Raw genomic sequence first — 18,848 nt, 5'->3', positions numbered from 1 at the left:
CTGGAGAAATGATGATCAAAGGCAAGGTTGCTGTCAACCTAAGTGCCCAGATCTCTCACCACTGAGTGCACACTTAGGGTATTGCCATTGATATGGTAATTAGCAGAAACATCGCCATTGCCAATAGGGATGATAATACATTTTTTGCATTGAGTTTAAGGCCATGCCTTTGACACCAATCATTTATTTGTCTAAGACCTTTTTGAAGGATATTGATATCATTTAGAGATTCTATGATGGCACCCAGTTTGCAGTCATCAGCAAACTTTGTCAGCCATAGTCCCTTGGTTTTAGTTTGTACTTTGGAAAAATAGATTCCAAACAGTAGTGGTCCCAGGACTGATCCCTGTGGAACACCACTGGTAAAGAGTCTAATTCCCCTATTTTGACTGTATGGGTTCTAGCAGATAGCCAGTTAACAACCCAACTTATGATATAAGGGTTGATGTCTAGCTGGGAAAGTTTGTCAATGATGCCTGAGTGAGGGATAGTGTCAAATGTCTTGGCTAGGTCTAGGTAGGCTGATTGCACAGATTTCCTCTCTTTCAGGGCCCTTGTGATTGTCTCAAAAACGTACATAAGGATGATAACTACCTTGACAAATCCAAACTGGGTAGGATCTAGTGTTTAGAGATTACCTATATCTTTGTTGATAAGGTCCATGATGATTCTCTCCATGGCCTTACAGATAAGGCTGGTCAGGCTAATAGGTCTGTAGTTTCTGAGGTCAGTAGAAGCACCACCTTTGTGCAGGGGGATAACAGTGGCTGTTTTCCATTCAGTAAGGATGAAGCTGGTGCTTAAACTGGGATTGAAAAGAATAGCCAATGGTGATGCTAATTCTTGTTTGAGACCATATAGGACATAGCCTGGGATGTTATCAGGTCCCATTGATGCCGTGTTTTTGGCCTTAACAAGGGCGTTTATGACCTGTTCTTTAGAGATACAAGGTAGAGGACAGGTGGTATGGATGTCATGAAGTAAGTGTGGCGGGGATGGGGGATTGAAGTTTTCACCAAAACTGTTGGCTAGCAGGTTAGCTATGTCCACTGGCTTACTGTATGTATTACCATTAACTACCAGTTTGGAGCAAATCTGAGCCTTATCTCTTAGGTTACAGATGTAACTAATGAGTGCCTTATGGTTATCCTTGGTTGAGGAAGCTAACATGGATTCATAATTTACCTTGGAGGACTTCACAAGAATTCGTATTTGCTTATTTAAGATGAGGAGGGTGTGTCTTCAGTTTAGATCCCGCTACTTCTTACTCTTGGACAGCAATGTCTTCCTTTTATTAAAAAGCCTTTTATTGGTGGTTGTCCACCAGGCAGGTTTGCTTTTCCTTAAATAGCTTGTTTAAAGCTATTGCCAAGGAAATGTAGTTATACAGGTGCTTGCATAGGACATTGGTGTAGAGCTTGAAATAGTTACCAGTTATGTGTGAAGGAAAAGTTGCAATGAAGCTATTCATACCATCCCATAAGAGGTTATAACCTGCTTTGAAGAAGTTTTTTAGTCTAGTTGCAGGTAGAGGAGGGTCAGGTGTGATAGTTACCTCAAATGAGACTGATTTTTGGTCAGACCTCACCAGGGATGATCTTACAGTGGGGGAGCTACAGTGGTCTCCTATATTTGTAAGCACCAGGTCCAGGATGCTGGCACCCCCTGGTGGAGGTGTCAATCATCTGGTCTAGGGCATCGGAGTTGACAAAGTCAAGGATCCTTTTGCAGTTGAGTTTGAGCGCAAGTAATTCACCCAGTCAATGCTAGGGTAGTTAAAGTCACGCAAAACTATGGTGTTAGGGTGTGTCTGGATAGACTCAAGTTGATCCAAGTAGGCAGAGTGGGTGTCCTGATTCATGGAGTTGGTTCTATAGCTGGCAAATTACTTGAATAGGTGTCCTACCAACAGTTAATTGCACCTTAAGTATCTCTCGGGTGTCATACTGTTTAACCAGTCTGGAGGTGTATTTATCCTTGATGAATATTGATACACAATCTCCTTTAGTTTTCTTGCCTTCAGTTTGTGGTCTGAATGCATGGAAGGAGGTGTTACATGGTATGGCTGGGGTGCTCTCCACAGCCTTGAAATAGGTCTCCATAACTGCACAAATGTCTGTGTCCTTCAGGGTGCGGACTGCTTCCAGTGAGTGCAGTTTCATGTTAAGACTCCTAGTGTTTAGCAACATGACCCTGAGTTTGTTTTTGGTTGTTATTTTTATGGTGGGAGTTTTGTCTTGTAACACTGCATAATAAAAGGGGTGGCAAGAGACTTAGCCAGTAGCTGAAATCCGAGGGGTGACAGATGAAGATCATCTCTGGAACAGCAACGAGGTCTGTTAATCATGTCTTCCCAGTCTGATAGATATTGGATCCCCTTAGAATGACACGAAAAACTAAGCCAATTATTGAAGTTAATCGTTTTCTGTTTGTATTGAGGAATAATTCTAGGTGAAGGTAAAATGGTTCTTAAGGCTAAGGACATGACTAACTGAGACACATAGTCTGAGAGCTCAGTCATGTCTCTCTTCATATAGTCCAGATAGGTACATCTCAAGTCATTCACTCCAACACGGACAATGACAAAGTCATAATGGTACCTGTTGCTGGGACACTTGAGTACATGATTCTTAGTCCCAAAAAAAAACAAAACTAATTATTTTTAGCCCCAGTCGATCCCCTCCTCTAAACAATGATTTCACCATTAACTCTAAGGATAACATCCAAATCACTCCCACTACTCGCACAAAACTATAAGGTGTTGAAATAGACAATAACCTAAAATTTGATATCCATATAGCCCAAACCATCAAGAAGGTAAAAAAAAAACTAGGACTCCTCTACAGGAATAAACAATATATGACCAAGCAAACCAAAGCAACCATTGCTAGGACTCATCTCCTACCCATCCTTCTCTTTGCCTCCCCTGTCCTAACAAATCTATGCCAAACTGACCTAAGCAAAATGGAATCTTGTTATAACAAGATTGCCAAGTTTGCAGCTGAAGTCTCATACAGGTCTCACCACTGTCTTGCCCTGAAGCAACTCAACTGGCTTGAGCTGTCTCATCTGCTTCTACTCAACCAGCTCTCAACAGCACACAAGCTCTATTACCTTCCTGAAAACTCCCCTGCTCTCCATTGTCTAATTCAGCCCCACATTCACACAAGACATTTAAGATCCAGTAGCCAGAATCTCATACAGAGCATCAAACAGAAAAATGATGCTGGGAAATCAATGTTTGCCTGCACCGCTGCTAGGACTTGGAACTCCCTACCAAGCCAGATAACCTCCACTGTATCTACCAGTCAATTTAAACAACTCCTGAAAACCCACTACCTAGACAACTGGCTGTGCCCTTGCTACTGCCCAGGTTAATTCCTGCCCCCAATCTGGCACAACAATTTAAATTAGGGTCCATAGCTTAATTTTATGCCCAGTAAAGTTTATATCCCAACATAATTACACTACAAAATATATAACACTTACCATCACCTTAGGCAAACCTCACTGTTCCCGCAAAAAAAAAAAGCTATATACAGCTGTCTATGATATGCTGAATAATTCATGCATATTGTTCATTATTTATTGTTACTTGATATCTATAACTGTGTATTTTTCACATTACTGTATGATTATGAGATGATTATAGTTGTTATTCGGATATTAAATATTTCTTGCATGCAGGTTTTTGGGAGCTTTTGATCATTCTGTATGATTCTGACATGATTATAACAATTTAGGTATAGAATATTTCTTGAATGTAAGGATTTTTTTGGAGCTTTTCTCCTCGGGCCTCCACTGAAAATGTATCTGTGTCCAGTCGGACTTTCCAGTCAACAAATGTAAAATAAATAAAAATAATAAAAATAAAATATGATGAACCCTGGCACCTGACAGATAGCTGAATGTGACCTTCTCCTTATCCAGCCTGGTGAGTGGAACATCTGTGTGTCTCACAAAGGAGTCTCCTATGACTAATATGTTAGGTTTAGTGTTTAGCCTTATGGGCTTAACAGGTGAGACATTGGTGCAAGAGCTAGTGTGTGTACTGTGTTCTGCATCGGAAGCACTATGTGTGGCATGCTTGTGTTTGTGTTTGGGAGGTCTCTGGTGTTTATGTAAGTTTGTGGTGAGGACCTCCACATATGTAGGTATGTGTGATGTGCATTTGGGTAGAGGGGGTGAGGTGTGCATGCTGACATGGTCAGTGTCAGATGTATTGACTGGCATGTGAGAGAGCATTGACTCAAGGTTTTTAATATAGTTGCATCTCTCACATGATGAGTTGGTGTGGACTTGAAGTAGAGGGTTGTCTGTGTAATCAGGCAATTGCTACACTGCCTCAGGATGCCCATGTCAACCAAGTTGGCTGGGGAAACTGTGGGAAACTGCCTATTCATAGTTCTAGGTGAATTTATATGGGCAGAAACAGGAATATGGTAGGAAAGGAGGTGACACTTAGGAATTACTAGTAGGAGAGTTGTGTTAATACCTCAGAGGCTAGGATTACTGTTACACTAGTAAGTAGAGCGGGGCTACCGAAAACTCTTGAGGCCATCATTACGATGGGGTGCTAACACAGGGTCTATATTACATAGCTGAAAAACCTTGACAGCGAACACCACATATTCAGCTAAATTCACTTCCGTGATTCACTGAATACTTAAACGGCAAAGATGTGGTTGGCCAGCCACACAATTTTTCCCTTTTCTCCACTGTAGTGCAATCTTGGAGTTAGAATATTTAGTTGGGGGGTAGGGTGGGGGTTCAGTTTAGCTAGATTTAGTTCTGTTGGGTTGGGGGCAAGTTTTTGCCCTTTAAGTATTCAGCGAATCACAGAAGTAAATTTCACTGAATATGTGTTGACAAAGTGGTGTTCTCTGTCAAGGTTTTTTTGGCGGTGTAATATAGACCTGCTTACACAGCTTCACTAGTACTGCCTCTTTGCCTGAAAATATGCTAAATATGAAGAACTACACTGTTGGGATACAACTGTTTCTAAAGGAAAATTTGTTGAAATTATCTGTCCATCTATGGTGCACATTTGCGTGGCGGGGGTTAAATACCAGAATGATAAAACTTAAAACAACTTTAAAAAAAGCTCAAAAGAAACAATGAGGTGCTTAGTCCAAGCTCTACACCAGCAAACCTTTCCCAGCCAGAGACCAATCAGCACAATCCTCTCATTAGAGTGCAAAAGGGCCTTTTCTAATCCAAGATGGCCTGCAGAATGTACTCAGAACAGCCACTACAAACAAACAACCAGGCCCTAAAACAGCAACCCTGAGTCTGGACTATGCTACAGTTACTAGCTACACCATTTAAGCAGAAAACACTGCAGAAATCTTCACAACAGCAGAGAAACAGCAGTGAGATACTAAATAAAAGTTTTAAACAAAAAAACAAGAGCAAGGAGACTCTAGAGAATGCTTTTAACTGCAAATGAGTCAGTTGTATGATATACTCCTTGGCAGGAAAATCAGAATAAACAAATGGATGCTTAACAAATGGAAAACATTTCCAGTTAATATCTTTCAAACAGTGAAAATGGCTAAAAAGCTTGCAAACCGTGAAAACAGTTAATAAAATGATTTAAATGCCCAGTAAGGTAGACAGTTGCAATACAACAGTGCAGATTTGTTTATAGTAATAAAATACAATAAAAAGTTGGCAGCAGACAATAAAATGTGCAAGAAATGGTAAGAATAAGCGTTAAATAGTCAAAATATGCAAGAAAACAGTTAACTTTCATCTTTGGACTGCAATGCTTTGTCGTTCATCAGAAAGACCTTTATAGTAGCAAAACTGCAGTCAAAAAGCATCTTAAGTCAAATCTGAAGACATTTACTCAAACAGTCTGTCATTTATCTGTCTGTCTATGAATGCATTACACTATTTGACAGCTTTTTAAACTTACCATCTCACTCAGATTAAGAAGAGAAAAAGATTACCTAAAAAAACTAAGAAAGTTTTCCACCTGACTAATTGAGCTGTCTTTATTCCCTCTTTCTTTTAGTCACTTAAGAAACATCCCTTCCTGTACTTTATGGCCTTTTTGAAAATATGCAAACTGATTCAAGTGGAGGAAACACACATGCAGTTAACTATGAGCCAAAAATCAACATTAATGATGTAGAAGGAGGGATACTGCATTTTATGAAGACTCCTATATCTGTGAAATACAGTCACTGAACATAAAGCACAACTACCTTCAAAACCATTATTGCTGAACATCTGGATGATCGTGCAGTCATGGTAAAACTACAACCAAGCTTCTTCCACGTTCATAGGTTTATACTAGACTAACAAGCACTGGAGTCTTCATAAACCTTGCCATGTGACCTAAATGTATCACACAAGTTTTTGTGCCTTCGAGGTTGTTTGAAGGGGTATACATTAGTTAGGGCATGATTTAATGGCTGCCACAGTCCATCAGAGACATAAGTGTTAGACCAGTGGTGAATTTCCAATTTCCCATCCACTAATTCTGGTTGTGCTTCAAAAGAGTTAGGGAGGGCTCCGCTTTACATGGATGGGAAGCCTATTCCCAAGAATGGGGATTCTCTGATACACATACCTGTCCCTGCAACATATCCTATTTAAGTTGCAAGCAAAGTTTGAATTCTAAGATCTAGTAGTCTGATGCTATTCATTTTGAGAATATGGAAAAGATCATCACAGCAGAATCTAAGAATGCATTGTATGCCAGTCATAAATCAACTGTCAGCAGCGTGTGGGAAACAGAGCATAGAGTGAGGGCTTTAAGGTGATCTGCATAGGATACTGCGTGCTTGCCCTTTATTCTTTTTGTAAGGAATCTCCATGGGCATTCCAGTGTTGCCTTTACCTGGTCATGTGCATACAGAAGGGAGCATTATACTCATTGAAGGGTCTAATGATAGTTGAGTACAGTGGTAGGATGACTTCCCAAGATATACATGCCATGCCCTTACTAGTAAGTTGAGTAACATAGAATGACTTTCTTACAATGCTAGACACATGTTGCTCAAAAGCCAGGTTACTATCCATGCAAGCTCCCAAATCTTGAACACTTTGTCTATTTTTAGGGGTGCTTTTTTTCTTGATGATCAAAATGTCACAAGCTTGTTATCAAAAATCTTAAAACAAAGGATAAGGCCAGCAGATAGGAAAACCAGAAAAACAAAGACTAACTGGAAGATTATGTATCTTAACTGAATAAGAATCAGGTAGAAATGTTGTAAAGTATGTATATAGGTCTAAGCCATTTTATTGAAGGACATCTTATTGAGATACTCTACAATGAGTTTCTCTCATTGATTGTCCCAGTTTTCAAGTTGATCTGCTTGTCATATTCCAATTCATTGAGCATATTTTGGATAAAGGGGGACACTCAACATTCAGAGGTAAGACTTCAGTGTTTAGGAAAAAATCTGTTTCTCTTTGTTTAAAGTATCATAATCTAAGACTTATAAGTAGCAGAATGTATCAGGAATGCAATCCATCATAACAGGAGTATTGGGGAGTGAGTTTCCCCTCCAAAACACTTATTTCACACTGTGTTCCCTTCATATAGAGGAGGTGTAATAAGTAGAGATGTGGATGATTTTAGTTATTTGCTTCATTGACAACATTTTACAATCAGTTGGCTAAATTCAGTCGGCATCCATCTAATCAAATAATTTCCCATCATCATAATGTCCAAATCCATGCCCGCACTTTCTTTTCTCTATGTTTATCTCTTTACATTGTAATTAATGATATGGTAGGTTCAGCAAACAACAAACCTGTTCATTAAACAGCTTGGACTTGGGGCAGGATTCACGATGGCTTGCACGGAGTCTAAGAGTAGTGTAAGACTCCATGCAGCCATCTCGATCCAGGAACAGCCTGAATGTGCGTGTAAGAGAGCACCTAAAACGGCTCTTACACGGGCAGGGCGTGAATATGCTAATTACCTCACTTACAGCTGAAAGGCATGCAAATGAGGTAATTTCGCGATCCAGGAAGCAGAAACCTGCCCGTGTAAGAGCCGTGTTATCTGCAAAAATGTACTCAGTTGATAACTGAGTACCGTTCTGCAAATAACACAATGGAGCCTTGTCAGCTCCAAATAAAGGTTGCAAATGTCCCAGGCAGCATGCCAATGGCCAAATATGTGGCCATTGGCAATGTACCCTGATGCAAACATGAAATAAAAATGTTTAAACGTAGCGCAGCATCACGCAAATGGGCTGCGCCATAAAAAACAGAAAAATAAAAATATTAAACCCACAAATGTGGGTTTATGCAAAGCATGAGTTTACAATGGAAGGGAATAGCAGGCTAAAATAACATGGCCACTGAATAGGGGTTGCTAAGGGGGGAAGCGGAGTGTAAGACATGTAACTAAACATTAGTAGGCAATCCTATGTAAATGTGTGGTAGGATAGTGAATCGCACTATTACATAGAAAATGAGCACATTCTGTGCAGTGTAGGAGTAGGATAAGGGGGAGTAACAGAGTAGGAGATAGGTGACATCACAAGGGGGAATGTATGAAAGGAATGCAGCCAATTGGAGCACAGTGGCATGTGAAAGCGGTCAGTCACACATCATGGAAAGAGGAGTGTCAACAAGTAGGCATGGGAAAGCCAAGAAATGGAAGGTGTACACTATGGATAACACCAAAGTTTCTTGCTGGGCGTGCATGCGTGCGTGTGCACGCTGGTAGGTACGAGTAAACTAGACTGCGCAGGTGTAAGCGTGAGTGCACACGTTTAAGGCAGAATAAGCATGTAGGAGCCTGTTTAAACACCTGTAAGCTTGTTTGTGTTGGTGTGCGCGAGTTTTAACCCGAATAAGCAGATTCTAGTCCATCTAAGCATGTGTGCATGCGTGTTAGCCACTGTGAGCATGATTTTGCTGGTATGCACGTTGCTCCCCCCTGATGAAACAGAAGGGAAAAAGGAAGCATGGAAAATAGTAGGAAGCTAGCAGGGATTACTGGCAGAGCTAGCAGGTGAAAACAATCATAAGCAGGCAATTACACAGGCAGAACAGTAGCCCAGCCCAGCACTTAAAACTCTGCAAACAGCAGTGCAGAATGTTTCTCTCAAGAGACACTGCAACAGAGGAGTAAGCTATTAGAAGTGAAAACTGAAAAAGCTTCACTCAGACCAAAAATGCTAGGGGCTGCCATAGCTGTTATAAGGAGACCTATGCAACTTGCTGAGGGTGGTGACTATGCAAATGCTGCCAGACAACCCACAGTGAGGAGACGGAGAAGAGTGTACAGGCCCAGGGTCACCTACCAGGGGTTACATGAGCTGGAGATAGTGGAGTGCTATAGAGTGGACAGAGACCTCCTGCAGCAAATTGTTGAGCTGTGCAGGCCACGCCTCACACACAGAACCAACAGAGGGGAACCCATCCCAATGGAAACCAAGGTATGTGTTGGCCTAAGAATACTAGCAACAGGTACCTTCCAGAGACCAACTGGTGATATGATGGGGATATCACAGGCATCAGCATCCAGGGTACTGCACCAATTCCTGGATGCCATGTCAGCACATGTCGGTGAGCATGTATAGTTCCCCAATTCCCATGAGGTATTGGCCAGCAATATGCGTCTCTTCCAACAAATAGTGGAATACCCTGAGGTAGTGGGTGCAATAGACTGCACGCATATATGCATCAAAGCACCAGCCGGTGAGTGGGGTAGGGCCTACATTAACCGCAAGGGCTTCCCCTCCATCAGCTGCCAGGTCGTGTGTGATGCCCAGGGCATAATAATGAATGTGTGTGCTGGCTGCCCTGGAAACTACCATGATTCCCATATCTGGCATTTGACGCAGCTGTACCAGACATTTTCCAATGGGGACATCCCACATGGTCACTTAGTGAGGGATGCTGGCTATGCACTGGAGCCGTGGCTGATGACACCCATCAGAAATGGACACACACCTGAACAAGAATGCCATAATGAGGCACACGCACAAACACAAAATGTAATTGAGCGTATGTTTGGGCTGCTCAAGTCATGGTTCCAGTGCCTGGACACATCTGGTGGAGCCTTGCAGCACTCACCAACTACATGTAGCCAAATTGTCATGGTATGTGCTATGCTACATAATATGATTCTGTGAAAACAGCTGCAGCAGGACCAGCATAGGGCTGGGCCAAACAGCCCCCCACCATTGCCAAGCCAATCACAGGCAGAGCGTGACTCAGAGGAGGAACAACCTGAGCATGCCCCAGTAGGCAGAAGTAGACGTGCCCAGTATGCCTTGGCCTTGACAAAGTGGCAATGTATAGCACATATACTGGCTCAGTAGGAACCCAGGAAATGATACCTCTCTCTGACTCACACATATAGTAAAAGGGATGCCTAAGTTGACACAACCTGCTATCAAACATGTACAGGGAGTGTAGTATGTGTACCCAACATAGACAGCCCTGCAGCACCACCTGAGGCATGATTGCCATGTGTTAAGCAATGTAACACCATGTAGTATATGCAAATGTGATGACCCTGACTAACATCCTACCCTCACCAAACATGATGCCACAATATGAAGACGAGATGATCAATTACAATAATTGGCTTAAGTATTGCTGTTAGTCAAAGGGGATCCAATGCGTGCCAGCCTGGGATGACATGCTGAGCAAGACACGATGCTCCACCTGCTAGGGATGGTGTGCACCTATCATTCCTGGCCTTTAGGATACTGGCAAATGCTGTTGTCACCCCCACTGTGCCTTGAATAGGTAAGGCTCAAAACACAAACCCACCTCCATAAATATCACAAGGGATAAGAACCTAGATGTAATGCTACCCAATGCCAGATGTCTAAACTGCAAGATGCATGCAGTCTAAACTCCCCTCAGCATGGAAAATGTTGATATCTGTCCTGTAACAGAAAACTGGGTTAAGGCTCACAAGAGCACCCTAACACTACCGGGTTACACCTCATACCGTGCTTTACAGCCCCAAAACATGGAACAAACTACAAAAGGAGGGTGAGTAGCAATAATTGTCAAGCATAACCACACCCCCATATTGGTACCACAACAAGAAGCAGCATGGACTATCCATGGTCAAGTAACAGTGGCTAGGACTGCCTGCCAGTGTGTAGCCTGCTACAGACTACCCTCCTAATGCCAGGAACTGCACCTGGCCTACGTTGGAACACATGGAAATATCAAGCTCTCCAAACAACATTATATTGGGTGACTGAAAATACTGAAACATAGACTGGGAGCATTATTCCAGCTCCAACACCCTAGGCCAAAGGTTCCTAGAATTCATAAACCAAAATGCTCAGAAACAACATACCACTCCCTCAAGAGGGGTAAGCATACTGGATGTGATAATCAGCAACATGGGTTCTCTATGGCCAGATGAGAAGTGTATCCCTCACTGGTAAGATCAGACCATAGAGTAATCACACTGGATATTCACATCTTGACCACAGTCCCTGGCCAGAAAGCCACAGTGAAAAACATGTGTAAAGGAAATGTTGCACTCCTCCAAACTGATGTGGAATCCATTAAAGGCCCTGTGCCTGTGGAAAATATGGGCCACACCTCAGTACCCTTTATAAATGCATTCTATGAGCACAGTCAGGAATGCGTGGATTATGCAATCCCAAATAAAACCAAGGCTCAATGCCATACACGTAGGCATTTTGTTTTCTAGGGTGGTAGGTTTAGAATTTGAGCCTTGCCTAAAAAAGGCACTATGGGGGTGGCAAGAGCCTTAGCCAATATCCGGAATCCCAGGGGTGACAGGTGCAAGCCGTCCCTTGCGAAGCAGCGTGGATTGTCAAGCATGTCATCCCAGGCAGACAGACACTGGATCCCCTTTGAATGACACCAGACATTAAGCCAATTGTTAAAGCTGATCATCTTGTCTCTATATTGTAGCATCATTCTTGGTGAAGGAAGGATACTGCTCAGGGTTAGGGTCATACCTGCCTGGGCTACATAATCAGAGAGCTCCTCTATGTCTCTTTTCATGTAGTCCAGGGAGGCACATCTCAGGTCGTTCACACCAGCATGGACAATGACTGTGCCATATTTGTACTTGCCGTGGAGTGACCCAAGTGCTTGTGTTATGTGGCGGATTCTAGCGCCCGATAGGCAGCTTACTGTGACCCTCTCCTTGTTCAGCCTGGTGAGTGGGACGTCAGTGTGTCTGACTATGGAGTCACCTATGACAAGTATGTTTGGTGTTGTATTTGGCCTTAAGGGCTGTGACTGCTTTGCACACTGCTTTTGCGGTTTATGTGTTGCTTGTGGGGTGTCTTGAGGTAGCAGTTGGTTGGGTGTCTGCTTTGGAGGCCTCTGCTGTTTAGGTAAATTTTTACTCAGAGCCTCCGAGTATGTCTTTGTGTGTTTATGTGTTTGATTCAGTGGTGTGGTAGCATTATGTGAGGCTGGTTTTGTGGTGTGTGTAGTTGCCTTCTCCTCCTGTCTGGTCTTGCCAGTCCTGAGTTGAGAGAGCTCAGCCTCCAGTTTGGCTAAATAGCTGCATCTCTCACAAGTATTTGTGTTATGTGGGAGGAGGAGAGGGTTGTCTGTGTACATGAGGCAGTTATAACATTGCCTCAAGATTCCCAGATTCACCAGCTGGACCGGAGAGGAGATTGACAACTGACCTTTGGACATGCTAGAATAATATTGGGAATTCCTTAATAATTGAAAACAAGAGCCAGTGGGGAGTGAGGGTGTAGTGCTTTTAATTTTTAGTGCTGACTTATATAATTGCTTTAGTGAGCAAGTGCCAGGTAACTTGAGTGCAATGTGTTACAAGTAACTAAATGCAAAAACGACAAACAGTAACTTTCTTTCAAGTGAAACAAGGAAATAAGTACAGTAAGCAATGCAGATATCACTAGTGATCCACAGAAGCGCTGAGAAGCCGCGTATTAGGTGGAATTAGCTTCCAGGGAAATAACAAGCAAACAAACAACAAGCATATAAACAGAGCTAGATTCAGCAGGCCTGGATCTAGTCTATGCTAGAGCAAACAAGGTGTACCGATTTCAGTAAGATACAGTTCAAATATTCAGGCACTATAAACCTTTAACCAGAAATTCCCAGCTCAGAAGGGCAGAGTCCAGCCTCTTCTCCCACAAGAGTGCAGACCACAAACCTTCTTAATGTAAAATAACTGGCCTGAAGCCCAAGTGCCTAAAGCAGAACTAATACACTTGGACACTGGGCTCTCAATCAGCAGTTCCCAACTTAGAAGGATGAAAGCTACCTGTCCTGCCACCACAGTGCTTGCCACAAACCTTCCTAATGTAAAACAACTGGTCTGAAGCCCAAGTGCTTAATCCAAAAGACTTAGAATGATAGCTACACTTTAATCAAGTTACAACCAAGCAGTAATAAATACAATTGAATACTTTAGAGAATGTCTGGATTAGTGCTCAAGTTACACAAACAATGCTAGATCCAGCAGGCCCGAATCCAGTCTATGCCACAGCAAACAAGGCACCAACTTCAGTAAGAAGCAGTTCAGATATGCATGCACTATAAGCCTTTAACCAGAAATTCCCAGCTCAGAAGGGCAGAGTCCAGCCTCTCCTCCCACAAGAGTGCAGACCATGAACCCTCTTAATGTAAAATAACTGGCCTGAAAGCCCAAGTGCTTAAACCAGAATTAATACACTTTTAGAATAACAGACACTGAGCCCTCAATCAGCAGTTCCCAACCTAGAAGGATGTAAGCTACCTGTTCTGCCACAACAGTGCAGACCACAAACCCTCTCAGTGCAAAACAACTGGCCCAAAGCCCAAGTGTTTAAACCAAAAGGCTTAGAATGAGTTACACCAAGCAGTAATAAATACAACTGAGTATTTTTAAGATGATGCAAAAGTAAAATGAAGTAGGTAGAAACACAAGTACAGTAAAAGCAGATGAATTTTTTTTTTTTTTTTTTTTTTTTATCTGAACAAGTGCTGAGATCAAAGAAACAGATTTGAGAGCTGAAACTAGAAAACTGGCTAGTTATAAGAAAAAAAAAAACAAGCTACAAGGCTTCCCTCAAACACAGAAGGGCTTGGGGGCTCAGAAGCCTACAAAGAGTCTATACCACTTAACAGGAAAGGCAGGAAATGAGCTTATTTTTTTTTTGTCTGTTTCCCAGATGCTCTCTTTGTACACAGTAGGAGTGCCTGAAATCAGAATATGATCTCACTGCACTCAGTTGAGTGAGCAAATGAGATGAGCCCAGAGGCAGGCTGAGGGGCGGGCAGTTTCAAGGCCACTAAAGAGCAGAAAAACTGCCAGTTCAGTTAATATTCCTTCAACACAGTTTAAATCAAATTAAATACTGTATTTTTTTTAAAAAGTGCAGATAAAGGTACTTAAATTCTCTTATACGTCCAGTTGAATATAACCAAGTTGTTAGCTGGCCAAAGCTGAGGTTTTTAAGCAGAAAATATTTCACAATGCACCACTTAACTAGGCAAGGACAGGAAATCAAAGAATGTGGCTACCCCCACACCTGTAATTACTAGAAAATAACAAAATTCAGCAAACACTAGCTTCTGTTCAAGTTACTAAAGAGCAGAAGAGCAGAAAAACTGCCAGTTCAGTTAATATTCCTTCAACACAGTTTAAATCAAATTAAATACTGTATTTTTTTTTTTAAAAAGTGCAGATAAAGGTACTTAAATTCTCTTATACGTCCAGTTGAATATAACCAAGTTGTTAGCCGGCCAAAGCTGAGGTTTTTAAGCAGAAAATATTTCACAATGCACCACTTAACTAGGCAAGGACAGGAAATCAAAGAATGTGGCTACCCCCACACCTGTAATTACTAGAAAATAACAAAATTCAGCAAACACTAGCTTCTGTTCAAGTTACTAAAGAGCAGAAGAGCAGAAAAACTGCCAGTTCAGTTAATATTCCTTCAACACAGTTTAAATCAAATTAAATACTGTATTTTTTTTTAAAGTGCAGATAAAGGTACTTAAATTCTCTTATACGTCCAGTTGAATATAACCAAGTTGTTAGCCGGCCAAAGCTGAGGTTTTTAAGCAGAAAATATTTCACAATGCACCACTTAACAAGGCAAGGACAGGAAATCAAAGAATGTGGCTACCCCCACACCTGTAATTACTAGCAAATAACAAAATTCAGCAAACACTAGCTTCTGTTCAAGTTACTAAAGAACAGAAGAGCAGAAAAACTGCCAGTTCAGTTAATATTCTATCAACACAGTTTAAATCAAATTAAATACGGTATTTTTTTTTTTAAAAGTGCAGATAAAGGTACTTAAATTCTCTTATACGTCCAGTTGAATATAACCAAGTTGTTAGCCGGCCAAAGCTGAGGTTTTTAAGCAGAAAATATTTCACAATGCACCACTTAACTAGGCAAGGACAGGAAATCAAAGAATGTGGCTACCCCCACACCTGTAATTACTAGAAAATAACAAAATTCAGCAAACACTAGCTTCTGTTCAAGTTACTAAAGAGCAGAAGAGCAGAAAAACTGCCAGTTCAGTTAATATTCCTTCAACACAGTTTAAATCAAAATAAATACTGTATTTTTTTTTTTAAAAAGTGCAGATAAAGGTACTTAAATTCTCTTATACGTCCAGTTGAATATAACCAAGTTGTTAGCCGGCCAAAGCTGAGGTTTTTAAGCAGAAAATATTTCACAATGCACCACTTAACTAGGCAAGGACAGGAAATCAAAGAATGTGGCTACCCCCACACCTGTAATTACTAGAAAATAACAAAATTCAGCAAACACTAGCTTCTGTTCAAGTTACTAAAGAGCAGAAGAGCAGAAAAACTGCCAGTTCAGTTAATATTCCTTCAACACAGTTTAAATCAAATTAAATACTGTATTTTTTTTTTTTTTTAAGGGTAATGCTGAGGGTAATGCTGAGGGTAATGCTGCTCAATGCCAGAAGTCTAAATCTCAAAATGCATGCACTCGAGGCCCATCTCAGTATGGAGAACATCGATGTCTGTGCTGTAACTGAAACCTGGTTCAAGGCTCCTGAGAGCACCCCGGCACTGTTAGGTTTTATCTCATATCATGCATTCCGGCCCCAAAACCCGGACCAAACCACAAAAGGAGGGGGTGTATCCATATTCATAAAGGATACCCACACCTCCAGGTTGGTGGCAACGCACGAAGCTTCGGAAACCATCCAGGTGCAACTAACCATAGGCAAAACTGCTCTACAAATTGTAGCATGCTACAGGCCACCCTCTCAAACTCAGGAACCCCACACAGCCTTCCTGAAGACACTGGAGGGTATAAATGTATCTTCAAACACCATCATATTGGCTGACTTCAACTACCCGAATATAGACTGGGAACATTACTCAAGCCCTAACTTTCTAGCCCAACAGTTCCTGGAGTTCATAAATTCAAATGCCATGGAACAGCTAGTCACTGTTCCCACGAGAGGAGAAAATATACTAGATCTCATTATCACAAACATGGGTTCAAAATGCTCCACACCGGAAGTATATTCCTCATTGGTGAGATCTGATCATAAACTAATCTCACTGGAAATCCACATCCCGCCCCCACCCCAAACAAAAAAGACCACAGTGAAGAACTTCTCTAAAGCAAACTTCACACTACTCAAGACTGGTGTGGTATCCTTCAAGGCCCCTGAGACAGTGGAAACCACAACCCAAGCTGCGGAAGCCCTTACAAATGCCTTCTATGAACACCTCCAGGACTGCATGGATCAGGCAATCCCAAATAAAACCAAGACTCTTTCCACAAAGGGCAAACATCCAGTCTGGTGGACCCCAGCCATTAACAAACTTTACAATAAGAGGAGAAAGCTATTACATGATAGAACAAAATCCATAAAAGGGAAGTCACCTCTGATCATTATTAGTAAAAAATTACGAGCACTCATAAAATCAACTAAGGCCAATTTTGAGAGAAAAATTGCCATGGATTCAAAGGACAATCATAAGGCCTTTTTCAGCTATGTTAGGAACCTGGGTGGAAACTCCCAGATATGCTCAGAATTAGTCCAAAATGATACAAAAATCACTGAACCCACAGACATTGCCAACATACTGGCAGACAGGTTCAGTGCAAACTTCACCCTCTCCCCTAAAGGAGAGATAACTATCCCAGCGGAGTGTAGCCTCCCAGACATCTCAAATGCGCAGGTGAAAGCTGCTCTCTCTAAAGCTAAAAACACAGCATCAATGGGACTGGATGGTGTCCCCGGCTGTGTGCTACACGAGCTAAATGAGGAATTAAACCCGCACATAAGGCAGCTGTTTAATCTCAGCCTTACCACAGGATACGTGCCCAAGGAGTGGTGTATGGCAACTGTGGTCCCACTCCACAAAGGCGGTGCCTCTACGGACCCTGGTAATTACCACCCCATAAGCTTAACAAGTCTAGTCTGCAAAGCTATGGAGAGGATCATAATGGAGCTCATAAACAAAGATATAGAGGACTTGCAGACATTGGACCCGACCCAGTTTGGCTTCAAGGGAAGATCATGCCTTTTGAACTTGGTCGACTTCTTCGAAACAGTCACCAAGGCCATTGATGAGGGAAAGGCAGTCCATACAGCCTACCTTGACCTTGCAAAGGCTTTTGACACAATACCCCACTCTGGTATTGTAGAAAAACTTACCAGCTTAAATGTAAACCCATATGTCACAAGATGGGTTGCAAACTGGCTTAAGGACAGAACCCACAGGGTTAGAGTTGCTGGCGCTATGTCAGACTCCAAGCCGGTCACAAGTGGTGTCCCACAGGGCTCGGTCCCTGGCCCCCTATTGTTCGGCATCTACTTCTCAGAAGTACAGGCCAACATGGGAGGACTTTGGCTTACAAAGTTTGCAGATGACTGCAAACTGGGCGCCATAGTGGAAAGTGCATCGGACACGGATATCCTTCAGAAGGGACTCATGGAAACAGATAGCTGGTGCCAGAGCCATGGCCTGAAGTTAACGCCAAAAATGTATAGTCATACCCTTCGGGAAAAACAAGGTAACCCAAAGCTACCATATAGGTGGCAATCCACTAAGCACAGAAGAGGTTATCAGGGACCTGGGGACCCAGGTTGGCAGTGGCCTTTCTTTTGACACTCACGTTGCTAAAGTGGTTAGAAAGACCTTCTACATTGCCCACCTGATCATGAAGGGATTCACATCCAGATCTAGTGAGGTCATTGTTCCCCTGTACTCTTCACTTATCAGGCCAATGATCGAGTACAATGCCCCATTCGGGATGTATCTCGCCCGACATCTGCAGCAATTGGATAGACCCCAAAAGTTTCTCACCAAAAGGATAAAGGGACTCCAAAATCTGTCATATGCTGCCAGATTGAAGAAACTCCAGCTCTATTCAGTCGCATACCGTCTGCTCAGAGGTGACATGTGCCTGACATACAAGGCCATGTCCAACCCGGAATTAATGGACATGCTCCACCTCAAAAAATCCAAATCCACCAAAACCACTAGAGCAAGCGACTTAAACCTTAGCACGGATATAAATTGGACATGCTGGAGGGATAGATTTATCACTCAGAGACTCCCTATGCTGTGGAATAGAGTCCCGGTCCATGTGAGGCAGAGCACCTCGCTGGCTCTGTTCAAGAGAAATCTTGACCTGTGGATGGGAGATCGTAGGTTTACCCCGGGAATCATCTCTGTGTCACTGCTGGACAGAGGCACAACAAACTATTGGGTACAGTATTTTTTCATATAAGGGGTGGCGTAAGCCACAAAATTTCGGGCTAGGCTTATAAATGCCTTGGGGCAGATAGCCTAGTATAAACCTATGAACCTATGAACCTATGGTGGAGCCCAGCCATTACCAAACCATGCAAGAGAATGAGGAAGCCACTACATGATAGAGCAAACCC

This window comes from Protopterus annectens, chromosome 3.part1 (assembly GCF_019279795.1).
Source record: "Protopterus annectens isolate FY-2018-M chromosome 3.part1, PAN1.0, whole genome shotgun sequence".
Classification (NCBI taxonomy): domain Eukaryota; kingdom Metazoa; phylum Chordata; order Ceratodontiformes; family Protopteridae; genus Protopterus; species Protopterus annectens.
The sequence above is the reverse complement of the archived record's forward strand: the minus strand, read 5'-3'. Positions refer to the sequence as shown.